Source organism: Apodemus sylvaticus, chromosome 2, assembly GCF_947179515.1.
Source record: "Apodemus sylvaticus chromosome 2, mApoSyl1.1, whole genome shotgun sequence".
Taxonomy (NCBI): domain Eukaryota; kingdom Metazoa; phylum Chordata; class Mammalia; order Rodentia; family Muridae; genus Apodemus; species Apodemus sylvaticus.
In genome coordinates, this window is record NC_067473.1 from 40121175 (window position 1) to 40141102 (window position 19928).

A 19928-nucleotide genomic window follows, 5' to 3' on the forward strand; every position below is an offset into this window, starting at 1 on the left:
TACCCAAATTAGCAAAATAAGAAACAAAGAGGGGGACATAAAAACAGACACCAAGGAAATGCAGTGAATCATTAGGTCATGATTTAAAAACCTTTACTTTTGGAAAACCTAAACAAAATGGGCAATTTTCTTGATAAATGCCACTTATCAAAGTTAAATCAAGATGAGATATGCAATTTTAATAGAACTATTATAAGAAAATAAAAGCAGTCATTAAATGTCTTCCACCCAACAAAAACTCAAGGCAAGATGAAAAAACACTCAAGAAAATTCTCTAAAACAGAGTTCAAGAATACATCAAAAGATCATTCACTATGATCAAATTGGCTTCATTTCAGAAGTTCAGGGATGGTTTAATATATTAAATCAGTCAATGTGATCCACCATGAAAACAAAGAAAAAGATTTTATCATTTCATGATATGCAGAAAAAGGCTGTGATATAATTCAACACTGCTTCATGGTAAAAATCTTGGAGAAGTAAGAGATGCAAGAGACATTCCTAAACATAATAAAGGCAACTTACAGGAAGTCTATAGCTGATATCAAACTAAATGGAGAGAAACACAAAGCAATTCCACTAAAATCAGAAATAAGACAAGGTAGTCTTCTCTTTCCATATGTATTCAAAGAGTACATGAAGTTTGATCTAGAGCAATGACTCAGTTGACGATCAAGGGGATAAAAACCTAGAAAGGAAAAAGCAAAATATTGCTATTTGCAGATTATATGATAGTATACATAAGCAATTCCAAATATTTTGCCAGGAAATTCCTACAGTTAGTAAAAACCCTTACCAAAGTGCCTGAATACAAGATTAACTAATAATAAAAAATGAGTAGCACTCCTATATACAAACAGCAAATGGGCTAAGAAAAATCAAGGAAACAACACCCTTAACAATGGCCTCAAATAATATAAAATTTCTAGAGTACCTCTATGCAAGCAAGTGAAAGTCCTGTATGAAAAAAAAGAGCCTTTGAAGGAATAAATTGAAGAAGGCATCAGAAGATGGAAAGACCTTCCATGCTCATGGGTTAGTAAGATTAACTTATTAAAAATGGTTATCTCACTAAAAGCAAAATACAGATTCAATACAATCTCCATAAAAATTCCAACATATTTTTTAAAGACCTTGAAAGAACAAAACAACATTTTGTGGAAAATCAAAAAAATTCTCAAGGGTTAAAACAAATAAATGAACCTGATGAAAATGAAGAACTTCTGTAAAGCAAAGGCCACTATCAATAGTATAAAATGGCAACCTACTGAACGGGAAATGATTCTGAGCAAATTCAACTTCATATCTAAGAGAAAGCTAATATCCAAAATACAGAAAGAATTTAAAGAACTAGACATCAGCAATCCAAATAGCCAAATTAAAAAAGGAGTTACAGATCTAAATAAAGAATTCTCAATAAAGGAAACTCTAGTGAATGAGAAATACTTAAAAAATGTTCCACATCCTCAGCTGGCAAAGAAATACACATCAAAACTACTTTGATAGTCCATCTTATACCTGTCAGAATAATTAAGATCAAAAACACATGACAGCTCATGCTGGTAGGGATATAGAGCAAGAAGAACACTCTTCCAGTGCTGGTGGGAATGCAAACTTGGACATCCACTGTGGAAATCAATTTGGTGGTTTTTCAGAAAATTGACAATTGATCTACCTCAAGGCCCAATTCTATTGCTCCTGGGCACATACCTAAATGATGCCCCATCCTATCATAAGGAAATTTGCTCAACTATGTTCGTAGAAGTTTTATTTGTAATAGACAGAAACTGAAAAGAACCTAGATGTCCATCAATGGATAAACAAAATGGGGTACATTTACACAATGAAGTATTTCTTAAACAGCTATTAAGAAAAATCACATCATAAAATTTTCAGGTAAATTGATAAAACTAGAAAAAATCATTATGAGTGATGTAACCCAGACACAGAAAGACAAACCTAGTGTGTACTCACTTAAAGTGGATATTAGCTCTTAAGTTCTGCTCTTAAGTATATATATATATATATATATATATATATATATATATATAGAGAGAGAGAGAGAGAGAGAGAGAGAGAGAGAGAGGTAGTTAAAAATGGTCTATAAGGACAAAAGACAAAATTGTACATTCTCCTTTTATACTTTGAGTTGTCTAGCCAGAGTTTCTTGGCTTCATAATGGTGCCAAGTTTCACGTTTCATCTTGTGGCATAGGACATAAATCCAATTAGAATATGGTTGTTCCCTTTCATGATGTTCATGCCACTAGTGTACCAGTGGGAATACTTTGTCAGCCTGATCATGATTATAGCTGGCAAGGTTCACAGATTGGAAAGATTGATGGTTACTTTTGTTCCCCAGGGAATAGCGGTACTGGAGTGGTCAACTGAGGTGAAAAGTTGAGAGGGGGTGTGGATGAGAAATAATGGGAGGGATAGCTCATACTCAAGGCATTTCAAATAGTTATGATGAAATTTATTATTGTAGAGGCTTTCTAAAATATCCATGTACATATAAAGTGTTTAAATAAAATGACTCTACAAAAGGGCAACAAACCTATCATAAAGTAAACAAAAAGACAAACAAAAAGCCCAGATCCAGGCTGGATTGCATCCTTTGGAACTGCTGTGAGTGAATTGCCTAGATATTGTAAGTTTGTGCCAATGCTTTTAGTTACCCACCAGAATGTGTCAGTAAGACACCATTCCTGAAGTGACTACATACCTGAGTCACAGAACACTGAGACACCAACTGATGGTAGTGAGCAGCTTCATCCCTAAGGAGTAATTTTACATGGTCTAGAAGATGACATGCACACTATAGGAGGAAAAATAATAAATAATACACTTTACTCATGTGTGAATCCAGCAAGGCCAATAATGACCAGCATGGCAAGACTAAAACCACCACCACCACCACCACCACCACCACCACCACCACCACCACCACAACAACAACAACAACAACAATAAAAGATAAAGAAAAACAAAATAAAAAAACAACAACAAAACATCATTGAGGAGTTCTCAGGACTTTGGCTTGTGTGGGTTCCACAGGTTGATACCAACAAAGATCAAAATTAGACATATGAAAGAAATACAAACACAAATTCCCTCAAAGCCTTGGAATAATAGCATCATCATGGCATAAAGTGTCTGAAAAATGCTACAGTAAATTCATAAGGGCACAAGTGTAAAACAAGGTGAATGTCTTAGTACTATCATGGAAATTGCTTTGGAATTGTGAGAGAGACATGTAGTTCCCAAGATCATCAAAACTACTTTGTTTATTTGTTTATTTAGAATATGTCAGAGGGCACCTGTGAAATTCTGTTCCTTCTTCAAATGAGTACTGGGACTGAAACTAAGCTCATCAGGACTCTTGGCAAATGCTTTCACCTGTGGAGTCATCTTTCTGGCACTTTCTGATTTTTTTTTTATAAAAAAGGAGAAATGTCAATAAATAAATAGATGAAAATAAACTCAGCAATCGTAGTCAAATTAATCTATTACTTTAAAATAAGTTGGAAGATAAATTAAGCCAAAGACATTTACAGATTTACTCCCCCTCCCTGTTTTCCACGGAAAGACTGGCCTTCAGAAATGTGTCAGTGGCATTTCTGACACCTACAGGACACACTCCTGAGTCAGCATGCTCTCTGTCTGACTGCAGCTGACACTGTCCCAAAGGGATTCTGTCACATTCCTACTGTGTCCTCAATGGCCACCAGATAATCTGCATCAGTGCTTCTCATGTACCACCTTCACATTATTCACTGACTGATTACTTTTCCCCTGCAGGTTTAGGTAGATTGCTCCTGGCCTCCAGGCACTGCTGAGTCCTGTCTCTCTGATCTGCTTCCTGACCTCTTCTCTTTACATAATATCTTGAAGACATTTTACTCATTTGCCTGAGTTTAATTTACCTTTTTGAGTATTTTTCCTTATATTTAATCTTAGATATCCATATATATATATATATATATATATATATATATATATATATATATATATATAATATATCCATATATATATCCAAATATATTTGAATAAATGCATATATTCAAGTGATTATAGGATATCCATGCTTGTGTAAACCATGCCTTTCTTTTTTTTTTTTTTTTTTTTTATTCGATATAATTTATTTACATTTCAAATGATTTCCCCTTTTCTAGCCCCCCCCCACTCCCCGAAAGTCCCGCAAGCACCCTTCTCTTCCCCTGTCCTCCCACCCACCCCTTCCCACTTCCCCGTTCTGGTTTTGCTGAATACTGTTTCACTGAGTCTTTCCAGAACCAGGGGCCACTCCTCCTTTCTTCTTGTACCTCATTTGATGTATGGATTATGTTAGGGGTATTCCAGTTTTCTAGGTTAATATCCACTTATTAGTGAGTGCATACCATGATTCACCTTTTGAGTCTGGGTTACCTCACTTAGTATGATATTCTCTAGCTCCATCCATTTGCCTAAGAATTTCATGAATTCATTGTTTCTAATGGCTGAATAGTACTCCATTGTGTAGATATACCACATTTTTTGCATCCACTCTTCTGTTGAGGGATACCTGGGTTCTTTCCAGCATCTGGCAATTACAAATAGGGCTGCTATGAACATAGTAGAACATGTATCCTTATTACATGGTGGGGAGTCTTCTGGGTATATGCCCAGGAGTGGTATAGCAGGATCTTCTGGAAGTAAGGTGCCCAGTTTTCGGAGGAACCGCCAGACTGATTTCCAGAGTGGTTGTACCAATTTGCAACCCCACCAGCAGTGGAGGAGTGTTCCTCTTTCTCCACACCCCTCTCCAACACCTGCTGTCTCCTGAATTTTTAATCTTAGCCATTCTGACTGGTGTAAGATGAAATCTTAGGGTTGTTTTGATTTGCATTTCCCTAATGACTAATGAAGTTGAGCATTTTTTAAGATGCTTCTCCGCCATCCGAAGTTCTTCAGGTGAGAATTCTTTGTTTAACTCTGTACCCCATTTTTTAATAGGGTTGTTTGGTTTTCTGGAGTCTAACTTCTTGAGTTCTTTATATATATTGGATATTAGCCCTCTATCTGATGTAGGATTGGTGAAGATCTTTTCCCAATTTGTTGGTTGCCGATTTGTCCTCTTGATGGTGTCCTTTGCCTTACAGAAACTTTGTAATTTTATGAGGTCCCATTTGTCAATTCTTGCTCTTAGAGCATACGCTATTGGTGTTCTGTTCAGAAACTTTCTCCCTGTACCGATGTCCTCAAGGGTCTTCCCCAGTTTCTTTTCTATTAGCTTCAGAGTGTCTGGCTTTATGTGGAGGTCCTTGATCCATTTGGATTTGAGCTTAGTACAAGGAGACAAGGATGGATCAATTCGCATTCTTCTGCATGCTGACCTCCAGTTGAACCAGCACCATTTGTTGAAAAGGCTATCTTTTTTCCATTGGATGTTTTCAGCCTCTTTGTCGAGGATCAAGTGGCCATAGGTGTGTGGGTTCATTTCTGGATCTTCCTTATTTTTTCCTTATATTTAATTTCCTTATATTTAATTTCCTTATATTTAATTTCCTTATTTTTCCTTATATTTAATCTTAGATATCCATATATATATATATATATATAATATATCCATATATATATCCAAATATATTTGAATAAATGCATATATTCAAGTGATTATAGGATATCCATGCTTGTGTAAAGCATGCCTTTTCAATTCAACCTACTCAGAACCAGTTAGAAGTGTTTTTATTATGTTTCCAGTGACATTGACAAAAGGCCTAACACAAACAATGCAGAGGTCGAAATAACTCATTTTTTAGAGAGGTTAGATACAGCTGTGTGACCTCAAGCACTTGGGAAGAGAAAGAGGCAATAAGACCACTGGCATAGGAAATCCTTTACCTCTCACAGCAGACAAATCGCAGAGTAGAGAATGGGACCAAGAAATCATCTTCACAAGCATTCACCTACTTCCTCTGATCGCATTCCTTTCACCACATTCCAAATTAGTGCTTCCAGTTGGAAAGCATGTGTTCCACACTTGAGGCATCAGGACAGTTTTATAACCCAACTATAGAAGAAACTTTCTGGGCTCCAAATAGATTTTCCTCAAACATATTCAGCATCTCTAATCTGAAAATCTGAACTCTCTAGGTCTGATAGTTGAATGTACAATGTAACAAAGTTCATGCTTGTTTTATGCACAAAATTCTTAAAGACCTTATACAAAGTTGCCGTCAGAGGGTGTCTAAAGCATATATTAAGCATGAGTGAACTTCATGGTTGCAATTGGGTCTCCTTCCTAAAATAGTTCATTATGTATTTGCAAGTGCTCCAAACTCGGGAAACGAAGAACTGAAACACACAAATCCTAAGCATTTTGAATAAAGGATCCATAGTCTGTATCAGTCAGTCAGTCTCAAGCCTCTGAATTCTATTTTTTTAATTATTTTACAATTTGTTTTCAGCTCTTATTCTTCATTACTATTATCCAAGCTCAAAACTTTATCATCTCTTGTATGAATCACTGCATATCCTACTTCTGTGGGTTTTTTTTTTTTTTTGTTACCCATCAATCCAGACTTTGAAATCACTTATCCACATTAAATGCAGTTTTCCTAAAATCCAAGGACTACTATTTAAACTGGGGTTTCAATTCTTGCTATATCTTACAGAATTTAACATGACTCTATCTTTATTGTGTAATATTGGTACTCTTCACTTTGCAAAATATAGCATGACTCCCAATAAGTTTAGTGTGCTCTTAAAATGCTATCTTAATCTGTGCCTAGAGCTGCCCTGTGCCACAGCTCTCCATACCCAGATCCTACCTCGAGAGAGCTGGTCTCCCAAGAGTGCTGACACACCTGAGAGCACAGGTAAGTAACATACAAAGGACGGCCTCTCAAAATTACACCAAACTTCTCACCAGAGCCTATGAAAGCTAGAAGATCCTGGGCAGATGTCATACAGACCATAAGAGAACAAAAATGCCAGCGGAGACTACTATACCCAGCAAAATTTTCAGTTACCATAGATGGAGAAACCAAGATAACCCATGACAAAATCAAATTAACACAATATCTTTCCACAAATCCAGCCCTGCAAAGGGTAATTGATGGAACACTCCAACACAAGGAAGAAAACTATACCCTAAAAAAGGCAAGAAAGTTAATAATCTTTCATCAAAACAAAAAGAAAATTGCTACACAAGCATAGTTCCACCTATAACAACAAAAATAACAGGAAACAAATATCATTGTTCCTTAATATCCCTTAACATCAATGGACTCAATTCCCAATAAAAAGAAGCTGACTAACACACTGGATATGTACACAGGTCACAGCATTTTGCTGCATACAGGAGTAGCTGGAGTAGTCATTCTAATATCAAATAAAATCGACTTTTTAAAGTATATTCTTTATTTACATTTCAAATGTTGTCCCCTTTCTTGGTTCCCCCCTCCCCCAAAAATCCCATAAGCCATCTCCCCTTCCCCAATCAACTCACGCCCACTTCTTTGTCCTCTATACTACAGCATCAAGTCTTTCCAGGATCAAGGGCCTCTCCTCCCTTTGGTGTCTAACAAGACCATCCTCTGCTGCTGATGTGTCTGGAGCCATGGATAACTCTATGTGTAATCTTTGGTTGATGGTTTTGTCCCTGGGAGCTCTGGGAGTACTGGTTGACTCATATTGTTGTTCCTCCTGTGGTGTTGCAAATCCCTTCAGCTCCCTGGGTCCTTTCTCTAGCTCCCCCATTGGGGACCTTGTGCTCAGTTTAATGACTGGCTGAGAGAACCCCCTTCTGTATTTGTTATGCACTAGGAGAGCCTCCCAGGTGATAGCTATATCTAGATCTGGTCAGCCAGCACTTGTGGGTTGACCCACAATAGTGCCTGTGTTTTGTAACTGTATACAGAATGAAGTTATCAAAAAAAAAGATAAGGAAGGACACTTTATACCCATGGAAGGAAAAATCTAACAAGATGAACTCTCAATTCTGAACATCTATGCTCCAAATGCAAAGACACCTACATTTATAAAGGAAAATTTACTAAATCTCAAAGCATACATTGCACTTCACACAATAATAGTGGGAGACTTCAAACTCCACTTTCATCAATGGACAGATCATAGAAACAGAAACTAAACAGGGACACAGTGAAACTAACAGAAGTGATGAACCAAATAGTTTTAACAGATATCTATAAGACATTTCATGCTAAAACAAAAGAATACACCTTCTTCTTACCACTGTATGGTATCTTCTCCAAAACTGAACCAGACCTCAATAGATACAAGAAGATTGAAATAATCCCATGCATACTATCAGATCACCACCGACTAAGGCTGGTCTTGAGTAACAGTAAATACAACAGAAAACCCACATACATATGCAAGCTGAACAATAGTTATTCTGATTCAAAAACTATACAAAGACTTAACAAAGAAAGAGAACTTCAGACCTATTTCCCTTAATGAATATTGGTGCAAAAATACTCAATAAAATTCTTGAAAATAAAATCCAAGAACACATCAAAACTATCATTCACCATGACCAAGTAGGTTTCATCCCAGGGATTCAGGGATGATTCAATACATGGAAATTCATCAATGAAATCCTCTACATAAACAAACTCAGAGAAAGAAAGCACATGATCATTTCATTAGATGCTGAAAAATCATTTGACAAAATTCAACATCCCTTCATGTTAAAAGTCTTGGGAAGATCAGGAATTCAAAGCCCATACCTAAACATAGTAAAAGCAATATACAGCAAACAAGTAGACAACACCAAACTAAATGGAGAGAAACTTGAAGCACTCCCACTGAAATCAGGGACTAAACAAAGCTGCCGTCTCTCTCTATATATATATTCAGTGTAGTTCTTGAAGTTCTAGCTAGAGCAATTAGACAACAAAAGGAGGTCAAAGGGATGCATATTGGAAAGGAAGAAGTAAAAATATCACTATTTACAGATGATATGTTAGTATACTTAAGTGGCCTCAAAAATTCCACCAGAGAACTCCAGCAGCTGATAAAAATCTTCAACAAACTGGCTGTATATATAACTCAAACAAATAACTATCCTTCCTATACTAAAAGGATAAATGGGCTGAGAAAGAAACTAGAGAAATGACACCCTTCACAACAGTCACAAACAATATAAAATACCTTGTTGTGACTCTAACCAAACAAGTGAAAGATCTGTAAGACAAGAACGTCAAATCTCTGAAGAAAGAAATGGAAGAAGACCGCAGAAGATGAAAAGATCTCCCATGCTCATGGATTGGAAGGATTAACATAGTAAAAATGGCCATCTTGCCAAAAGCAATCTACAGATTCAGTGCACTCTACATCAAAATTCCAACTAAATTCTTTATACAGATAAAAAGAGCAATTCTCTATTTTTTTTGTATTAACAAAAAACCCATGGTAGCGAGAACAATTCTCAACAATAAAAAACATCTGGGGTAATCACCATCTCTGACCTCAAGCTGTACTACAGAGCAATAGTTTTAAAAATTGCATGGTATTGGTACAGTGACAGGCAAGTGGATCAATGAAGTAGAATTGGGAACCCAGAAATGAACCCACTCACCTATGGTCACTTGATCTTTGACAAAGGAGCTAAAACCATTCAGGGAAAAAGACGGCATTTTCAGCAAATGATGCTGGTTCAACTGGCAGTGATCACATAGAATAATGCAAATTGATCCATTCTTATCTTTCTGTACAAAACTCAAGTCCAAGTGTATCAAGGACCTCTACATAAAACCAGATGCATTGAATCCAATAGAAGAGAAAGTGGGGGAAAGCCTTGAACACATGGTTACAGGGGAAAATTTCCTAAACAGAACACCACTGGCCTAAGCTCTAAAATCAATAATTGATAAATTTGACCTCATATAATTGCAAAGCTTCTGTAAGGCAAAGGATACGGTCAATAGGACAAAACAGAAACTAACCGATTGGGAAAAGATCTTTACCAATTCTGCATCCGATAGAGGGCTAATATCCAACATATACAAAGAACTCAAGATGTTCGACTCCAGAGAACCAAATAACCCTATTAAAAATGGGGTACAGAGCTAAACAGAGAGTCCTCAAATGAGGAAACTCCAATAGCCAAGTAGTACCTGAAGAAATGTCCAACATCTTTAGTTATCAGGGAAACGCAAATCAAAATGACCTTGAGATTCTGCCTCACACCAGTAAGAATGGCTAAGATTAAAAACTCGGGACAGCAGATGCTGGCAAGGATGTGGAGAAAGAGGAACACTCTACCATTGCTGGTGGGATTGTACAACCAGTCTGGAAATCAGTCTGGAGGTTTATCATAATATTGGACATAGTACTATCTGAGGATCCAGAAGATGCTCCAACATATAACAAAAATACATGTTCCACTATGTACATAGCAGTCTTATTTATATTAGCCAAAAGCTGGAAAGAACCCAGATGTTTTTCAAGAGAAGAATGGATGTAGAAACTGTGGTAAATTTACACAATGGAATACTGCTCATCTATTTAAAACAATGATTTCATGAAATTCACAGGCAAATTTATGTATGTATTCACAAGCATTCTGAGTGTAGTAACTCAGTCCCAAAAGAACACACAAGATTTGTACTCACTGATAAGTGGTTATTAGGCAAAGAGAGTGGAATACTCATGATACAACTCATAGACCATATGAAGCTCAAGAGAAAGGAAAACCAAAGTGTGGATGCTTCAGTCCTACATAGAAGGGAGAACAAAATAATCAAGGGAAGTATAAGGACTTGGGAGGAAAAGAAAATGGGGAGGAGAAAAAGAGGGCAATTATCAGGTATGGGAGGAGATGGAAGAGATGCAGAGGGGGTCAGGAATTTGAACAGAGTTGTATATCAATGGGGGAAGGGTAACTGGCAGTAGCAACCAGAAAGAGTCTCAGATGCCACGAAAGCAAGAACCGTCTAGGATCTCACAGGAATGACATTACCTGAAATGCCCAACAGAGGGGAGGGAGACTCTGTTGAGACTATATCCAGAGGTTAGGCATGGCCCTCTGGTTGAGGTTAGGCATGGCCCTCTGGATGGGCCATTCACCCATCTCCAAAATTTTAACCCAGAATTGTTCCTGTCTAAAGAAATATAGGGACTAAGAGTGGAACAGAGACAGAATGAAAGGCCATCCAGAGACTGCCCCACCTGGGGATGCATCCCATCTGCTGACACCAAACCCAGAAGCTATTGCAGATGCCAAGATGTGCTTGCTGACAGGAGCCTGATACAGCTGTCCCCTGAGAGGCTTTCCCAGATCCTGAGCACAGTGACCCCAATGGAGGCATTAGGGGAAGGACTGAAGGAGCTAAAGGGGCCTTATCTAGCATTGGTGGATAGAAAGCCATTGTTCCTGTGAAGGCTTGATGCCCTAGAGTAGAGCAATGCTAGGGCAGTGAGTCAGGAGTGGGTAGTTGGGTATGGGAGTACCCTCATAGAAGCAGGATAAGGAGGGATGGGATAGGGGATTTATGGAGGGGAAATTGGGGAAGAGTTTAAAATTTAAAATGTAAGTAAATAAAATATCCAAATAAAGATGCTATCCTAGCTTGTTTTATATTTGCCATGGGCAAAAACAATTTAGTGGAAGAAAGGGGTTTATTTTAGCTTATTGTACCAGATCACTGTCCATCACTGAGGCTCTACAGCTTGATGGCATTATTAGAGGGGGTTAAGAGATAGAAGATGGGGCCAAGTTGAAAAAAGTAGACTCTTGGGGTTGTGTGCCAAAAAGACATTTAATCCTCTACCCCTCAGTCTTATGTATCACCTTTCTCTTTGTTTCTCCTATGCCATGAGAGGAGAAAGCCTGTCCCATTGTGCCCTTCATCCATGGTGGTCTACTTCACCTGAAGCCCTAAAAGTGATCCAGCTGAAACTGTGAGCCGAAATACATCTTTCACACCCAACCTTGTGACATGTCCATAATGCTCAAGCTCAGCAACCATGCAATCAAGTTACAGAAAAGAAATATCTCTCTTTCTGCTCGTCTCTCTCTCTGTCTCTGTCTTTGTCTCTGTCTTTGTCTTTCAAACATGAATACACATACAGAGACACACAGACATATACACACATCCTAATATTTTAAGTACATTTTCAGTTTTGTGTAGGGCAATATTCATAGCTATCTTTTGTCTTGTGAGGTTGTCAGATTATCAGATACATATTTTAAAGTAACCATCCCAAGTATTTGGGATGCAACCAAAAAACAACAACAACAAAAAAATACTTTTAATCTGGAATTATCTGTCAAAGTCACTATAATAGAAATGTTGTAGCAGCTAAGTTATAACATATGCATACATTTGACTTTGTTTTTTATTTCATTTTTCATTTAAATTATTTTATTTTATTATATAAGTACTCTCTCTGCATGTACACTTACAAGTCATAAGAGAGCATCAAATCCTGTTCTAGATGTACCAAGCTACCATGTGGTAACTGAGAATTGAACGCAAAACCTCTAGAAGAGTAGCCAGTGCTCTTAAGTGCTGAACCCTTTCTAGCTCTTACATGTATACATTTTAATAAGCCAGTACTTACAATAAAATTAAAGATAAAAGTACATGTAATTGTAATCTGTAATTGTAAATGTCACTCCAAATTTTATGATTCAAAATTAAAAATTTTGCATATGCTTTCTCACACACAACAAATGTCTATTAGAATTTTCAAAAAGTTGTATAAAATTGCACACATGCTCTGATCAAAATAAAAAAATAGCACAAAATCTACTATTAAAATTATATTTAAGGACTTGAGTAATGGTACAGTGGGAATGGGAACTTGCTTGTCTTCCAGAGGACCTAGGTTTGATTTCTAGCATGTACATTAGAGCTCAAAATTGTAACTCAGTCTCCATGGTATCCAATGCCCTATATGTTCTCTGTGGGCTTCAAGCATGCTAGGAGTATACAGATGTACATATGGACAAAAACCACTTTGTGTTCAATAACTTCATTTATATTTTTCTTGAATGGCTATCAATTATAACATTTCAAAAATACATGAATTTTAAACTTAGACAATTCTCAGGTGATTAAAAAAAGTATACCATACTTAAAATAACAAGAAATTTTAGATAATCTATGAATGAGTTTTCTAAAAAATTTTGAGAAATATGAAATGTTATATTGTATTTAAGATTTTGTCTCACTCACATACTTAAAATGCCTCTATGAGTTTTCTATTATTTGTATTTGAGAGAAATTATAGATTACATAGAAATACTTTCTGTTTATATATAATTTCTACAGCTGTACAGGAATACATGCTTCTAGAAGATAATACCTAATTTTTCCTCTTGGTCCAATTGAATGATATATAACTTTAACAGTTAATATCTATGTTTAAATTTACTTAGATATAGAATTAGTATGTTTAACTTTAAAAACAATCTAAGGTACAACACATGATCCAACGTGGAGTAGGATTTTTTGGAGGGGTAGGGATATTCTCTTTATTTACATTTCAAATGTTTCCCCTTTCCAGGTCTCTCCTTCAAAAACCCCCTATTCCATTCCCCCTCCCTCTGCCTCTATGAAGGTGCTCCCCCCAACTCCTGTCCACTGACCCTGGCATTGAAGTGTGATATGGCTGACTCCTGAGAGGCTCTGCCAGAGCCTGACAAATACAGAGGTGGAAGCTCGCTGTCAACCATTGGACTGAGCTCAGGGGTTCTGTTGGAGGAGTTGAAGAAGGGAGTAAAGGAGCTGAGGGGGTTTGCATCCCCATGGAGGGAGCAACATGTCAAAAGGCCAAGCACCTCACCCTTCCCTGTCCTGGAGCTCAGGAAGTAGTATTTTCAGGGACAGGTTAAAAATAAGAGGATTTCCCACAAAGGTGAATCATTTTAGTTTTATTGCCTCTTGAGCCAAGACAGATGACTTTCTCTTCCTTTCTAACACCTCATGGTGATACTAAGAATCAAAGTTAAACTGTGTTTATTTTTCTTTTATATCCTGTACTTATCCAAGAATCCCCTCTCTATTCTAGCCTTTTTCTTGTTTTATTTTTAAAATAATTCTCAGAAGCTGGAGCTTTTTATTAATAACCTGTAAGGAGCAGACCAGAGCAATGGTCTTGCAGGTTCCATTTCCTTCCGGCTACCTCAATATTCCAAGATGTTCTCTTATTTCGCTTGGCACAAATTAAGTAGCTTAAGCAATATGTGAAATCTGGGCTTAGTTTTTCTCCTATGTTCTTGGGAAGCCTGCATTCATTTCTGTGCTTGTGACCTGAACTACTCCATTCTCTCTGTTTCTTTCTCACATTTCATCTTCCACAGTGGTTTCATTCTTCAAAAATTTCTGCTATTGGTACTCTAATGGGTCCTTAGAATACATAGAACCAGTACTCCTAATCAACGTCATTTTCAATTTTCTTTTGAGAATCAAGGCAGCTTATTCTGCTTGAGACGTGGGCACTTTATAGCTATTAAACTAGAACACGTATCCACCAAAAATTGGTTTCTCAACTTCTTAAAAGATTACAAAAACGCATGTGGTTCCTGATTTGAAAGAAAACTACAAAGTTCACAAAGACATCAAATTTCAGAAGAGTTTATTAAAGGAACGCTGATTTTTTTGTTTGTTTTTACAAAGATCCCTTATAGCAGTGAGTTTGGACCTTTGATTCTGTATAAAGTATACAATAGAGCATACGTGATGGGCTTAGACCTGACTTTATGTAGTTGAAAATTCAAACACATGCTCATTTGTGTTATTGGAGAATACACAAGCATATATGGAGGTCAATTTCACTGAAAACATGGACTTAGAATCTATTACAATATACACTTGTATCTTTACCATTCTTCAGTTTTCTATATTTGTCATGCATTACATTCTGCAAAGGGCTCACATTAAACTTTCTACTAGAAGGATTGACATTAGTTATGGGATTGAATCTTTGCAGCTCTTTAGCTATATAACTACGGTGCCATTTTGATGTAACTCTGTATAAATTTCAAACGCTTCTATTTAACATAATCAAGTGGTATGAAATCTTCCTTTTAAATGGCAAGTATATGGTACTGCTCAATTGGCACTTAGCCACAGCCCTTTTACAATATGCACAATAGCTTCCAGCAGGGAGTTTTTAAAGGACCATCCTTTCAAAGCACAAACTCACATGCGTACAATCAGTAGACTTCAAGGTTCTATCTCTAGCTCCCTTTGAGATGTTATTTAGCTGATGTGCAAATGTTACAGCTAAGCAGTTAAAACTTAAAAAAAAAAAAACTCAAAAAACAGGCCATGCAGGTACATCTGGTCTTATATCCTCTTGACTAATGTCTTTACCTCCTAATTCTACAAAAAATATTATCTACAATGAATTTGGATTAATTTCAGCATGACAGTGTTTTCTGTCTTTTGAAAAAGCTGGTAATGAACATTGACAAATGTAATCTTTCATAGAAGAAGAACACCATGGAGTGGCTACGCACCCAGCAACATAGCTTGATTATATAAGACTCAGTTTCTATGCCAGATGATAATTGTGTCATAGGCTTCTGGCATTTGCCATTGTCACAAAGGACACACAATCCAGTATTATTCATCTCTACAGCGCACTCCTGAGAGATGAAGATTGGGTCTTCTCTATCCTTATAGTGCACAGAACCTGCACATAGTTACTTGGAAAAGCTTTTTAAATGAATGGATCAATAATTTCATGTTAAAAGCAATTCTATAGAGATTCCAACACGATCTGACAATCAGAAGAGCACAGTGTGGACTGTACATCCAAAATGGCCGGCACTCTCAACCCCACTTCATCCAGCTGTCTCTTCTATACCTCTTAAGTTGTGTTAACCTATCCCTTTCCATCTCCCTGAATCGATTTGATTATTATACTGAGAATGTAAGAAAGTAGGAGAGATACAGAAAATCTCCAAATTGAGCTTGCTTAGTTTATGAATTAAAATTCTTAAATTCTGTAAGTCAACAAACAAACAAACAAAAACAAAAAACAAAACAAACAAAACTCCACTGTTTCAAAGCTATCAAGCTTGAAGGTTTTGTTTCTTTTCCTACCGTGGTTAGTAATGGAGAGGATCATGTTGTTGTATGTATATATCTTTTCTGTTTTCTAAGTTTCATTATTATACTTGATTGTTAAAAGGCTTGTACTTTAAATGTCTCTAAGCAAATGTCATTTGCCCATTTTCTACTCTCATTCTTCCACCACCCTGCTTTAAAATCATTCCAGGGCACTGCGTGTACTGGGGTAAGCAAGGCGTTCTGAAAATGGGATTTGGAAAATGATTAGCCAACTTGCACTTGATGGATGCAAAATCCAAGTGAAGTGTTATTTCTAGGATGCATTGCAATAGTAGGTCACCCCTGTTCTAGTTTATCATTAATACTTTCCTCAAAGTAGTTGGTGAGGGTATAGTACTTATTTAACTCAATTATAGTAAATATTAAGATTAAAATGTTCTTTTTCTTTCTTTCTTTCTTTCTTTCTTTCTGTCTGTCTGTCTGTCTGTCTGTCTGTCTGTCTGTCTGTCTGCCTGTCTGTCTGCCTGTCTGTCTGTCTGTCTTCACCCTAAATCCCAATTGCAGATTGTCTACCCTCCTCCCAGTCCCACTCTTAAAAATTTCTTTTCCCATTACCACCTCTCCTCTTCAGAGAAGAAGTTGCCCTTCAGTAGCACTCCACCTGGGACATCTAGTTTCAGCAGAACTAAGTGATGTAGTCCAGCACGGAGAAGGGCATCCAGAGGCAGACAACAGAATCAGAGACAGCTTCTACTCTATCTGTTATGGCACCCACATAAAGACCAAGCTGTACATCTGCTACAAATGTGTAGGGGGCCAAAGTCCAGCCCCTGCGTACCCTTTGGTTGGTGGTTTAGTCTGTGTGAGATCCTATGGGCCCAGATTAATTGAAGTATGTAAGTCTTTTTCTGTTGTCCTTCACTGTCTGGCTTACTCAGTTCTATCCCCCACTCTGCTATATGACTCCCCAAGATCTTCCTGATGTTTGGCTGTGGGTCTCTACATCTGTTCCCATCTGCTGTTTGATGAAGCCTCTCTGGGAGACAGTGATGCTTGGTTCCTGTCTGCAAGCATAACAGAGTATCATTAATAGTGTGACCCATCCCACATGAGAGAGTTAAAATGTTCTTAATGGGTAAACCCTTGCAATGGACTCAGATACTTTTAATTGATTATAATCTGTACAATTAAAACATATATCTCTTAGTTCAATTGTAAATTATCAAGATTTTAAAATTTATTTCTCCTACATGTATTCAAATGTGAGAAAATTTAGATGGAAATATTTGGAGGTGACTTTTCATTACCTCTTGCCCTCCAAAGCCATCTTTCCATGCCTATGTTGGTGTTAGCAATAAATTGAAACCTAAATAAAAAGAAAATATAAGATATCAGTTAGCATAATTATCCCCCATACAATAAGTAAATGCAGAATAGTCAAACATGAGCAGATATTTAGAATTTTGTGGGCCCCATAAGTAGCCTCCTTTTCAACCTCTTCATTAATAGCCTTTAAGTGCTCTTATTGGTAGAGGCAATGCACATGGGTATTATATCCCAGAGTATGCTTCGGTACTTAATAGCAATTTAAAACTCTCACATAAGATTAATATTGTGTAAGAGTAATGGAAACTGGCAATCTGCCACCAATGACTTTTGCAACATCCAGATCAAGGCAATCAAGAGTAATAAACTTTACAATGGAATAAATTTTGAAGACTTTGCCGTGATTTGAACTCTTTATTTTCGCCTTAATTAGCAAATGATTGCTTACTTCAAAATTAACTACAGAACAACTTTTTTGTGGAAATACCATACACTTATTTATAAAAAAGTAGAAGGGGGCATGTTTTGATACTTTTGCTTTTCATTTTTATCTTTCATATATACATACTGAGATTTTATTCATAGAAACAAGATATTTCTATTCATACCCTTCAGATTAATGTTGCCCATCTTTTATGTCTTAAATAATCTATGAATAATGAAAAATGTTAATGAGCACAATTTGCTTCTTCAACACTAAAATCCTATTGTTAAAACAAGAACTGGTTAAAATTAATTGCTTAAAATCTGGTTAGAACCAAATTATTGGTTACTTCACCATTTGAAAAGCCAGAAGTAATTTAAACCATTAAAAATCACCTGCACTGACAAATTTCTAGCCAAGTTTTAGGTGGAAACAATCCAAAGTCCAGAGTTATTTAATTTAAAAGCTTATGCTTTTACCTTTAAAATTCAGAATTTAACACTGATGCAATATAGTTTAAAGGAGTTGTAGTATAGTAAAAAATGTACTTTTAAAAAACTATACGGCAAAATCCATCATTGCATTTCAATACAAAATTGCTTCAAGTTATAAAGTCCAATACTTTAAAACACATGCCATCGACACCATCAAGTACTATTGTACTATTGTGTCTTGCCAACCTAAGGGATTCTGCTTAATATCACAGTTTTTCAAAATTGTTTCTCGTTCTATTTGAGATAGAAACCAAAGATCAAATAATGTCTGAAGGTCAATAAATAAATCACTCCAAAATGATTAATCATAAAAATGAAAAAAAAAAAGGCTCCTTCTCTTTTGGTCTGCCACGTGTTTGAGAGTATCAGTTTAAATATTGTCATTCTAAGGTTCCTACCCTAGCAGATCATACAGTTATGTTTGCTGCCAGTTGCAACAAACCTTTTAAATAAGTAATTTAAGCCTCCAAAGTTAAATATTGTTGGTCTATCATTTTGAGCTCAAATTAGAGTTTGAGTTGGCTCTGTAAAGGGTAGATTTTTTTCTTTTCTTCCCTTACTTAGTCATATTTAGAGAGCCTACTTAAGTGAACACAACTTTTAACTACTACAAGACAAATAAACATAAAGTTGAATAACTATCAAAGAAATACATTCTTCAGCTATGGCTTAAAATTTTCCTTATGCATTTGTTTATAGTCACTGTTATATCTCAGGAGCAATGTTACTCCTTAGTATTTTTAAACCAGTATTCCATGCCTAAAATACCAGAACTTATTTAATTTACCCTGCTGTCCATGATTTTAGGAAGATCATTTCCTCTGTATATATGCTACTTTGATTTGTTGAGATATATATCAACCTTGTGTGCATAGATACGGGGGAAGAGAAAGAAATCACTCAACTAGAAGTAAATTTTATAATTTGTCTTTGAGTAAATCAAATACACTATCTAATATCTTTTCTCTAATATCTACATGAGTAGACAAGGCAAGACTAGGATCATAAGTACTTGTAGTGATTTCATCAGAATACAGAAAGATAACTACAGTATCTTTTTAGATGAAGCAAAGCAATCTGCAATTATTTAAGCTTTACTCTTTCTTATGACAGTAGGAAAATACTTCACTCATAACTTGGAACAAAAGAGATTATTAAATATTTCTGCCCTCAAAAAATATGTTCTAAGTCAAAAAAGAAATTACTCAGAAATGAGTCAGTAATGGACTCCTTTCTAAGAAGAACTGGTCCCTATAAGAAGTCCCTACTAATAGAAAAGAAGAATTAGCTCTTTGCCTAATTGATTATGAAGAAATGGGTATATAATGAATTAACAAATTAACTAACTGACTGATGGAATACATTTAACTGAAAACGAAACAAAACCAATCAAAGAGATTTACTTATTAGTATAAAACAGAGAACAATTAGTTTTCACAGTAGCAAATCTCACTTTTGTTAGTGTTTAGAATAGACTGCATAGGCTCATAGATTTGAATGTTTGGTCCCTGGTGATTGGTACTATTTTTGTGAAGAAATGAGAAGGTATGAACATGTTGAGAGTGTGCCACTGGGGTAGACTTTGAGGTTTCAAATGTCCACACTAGGCCCAGGCTCCCTCTCTCTGCCTCCAACTTGCAAGTTAGGATGG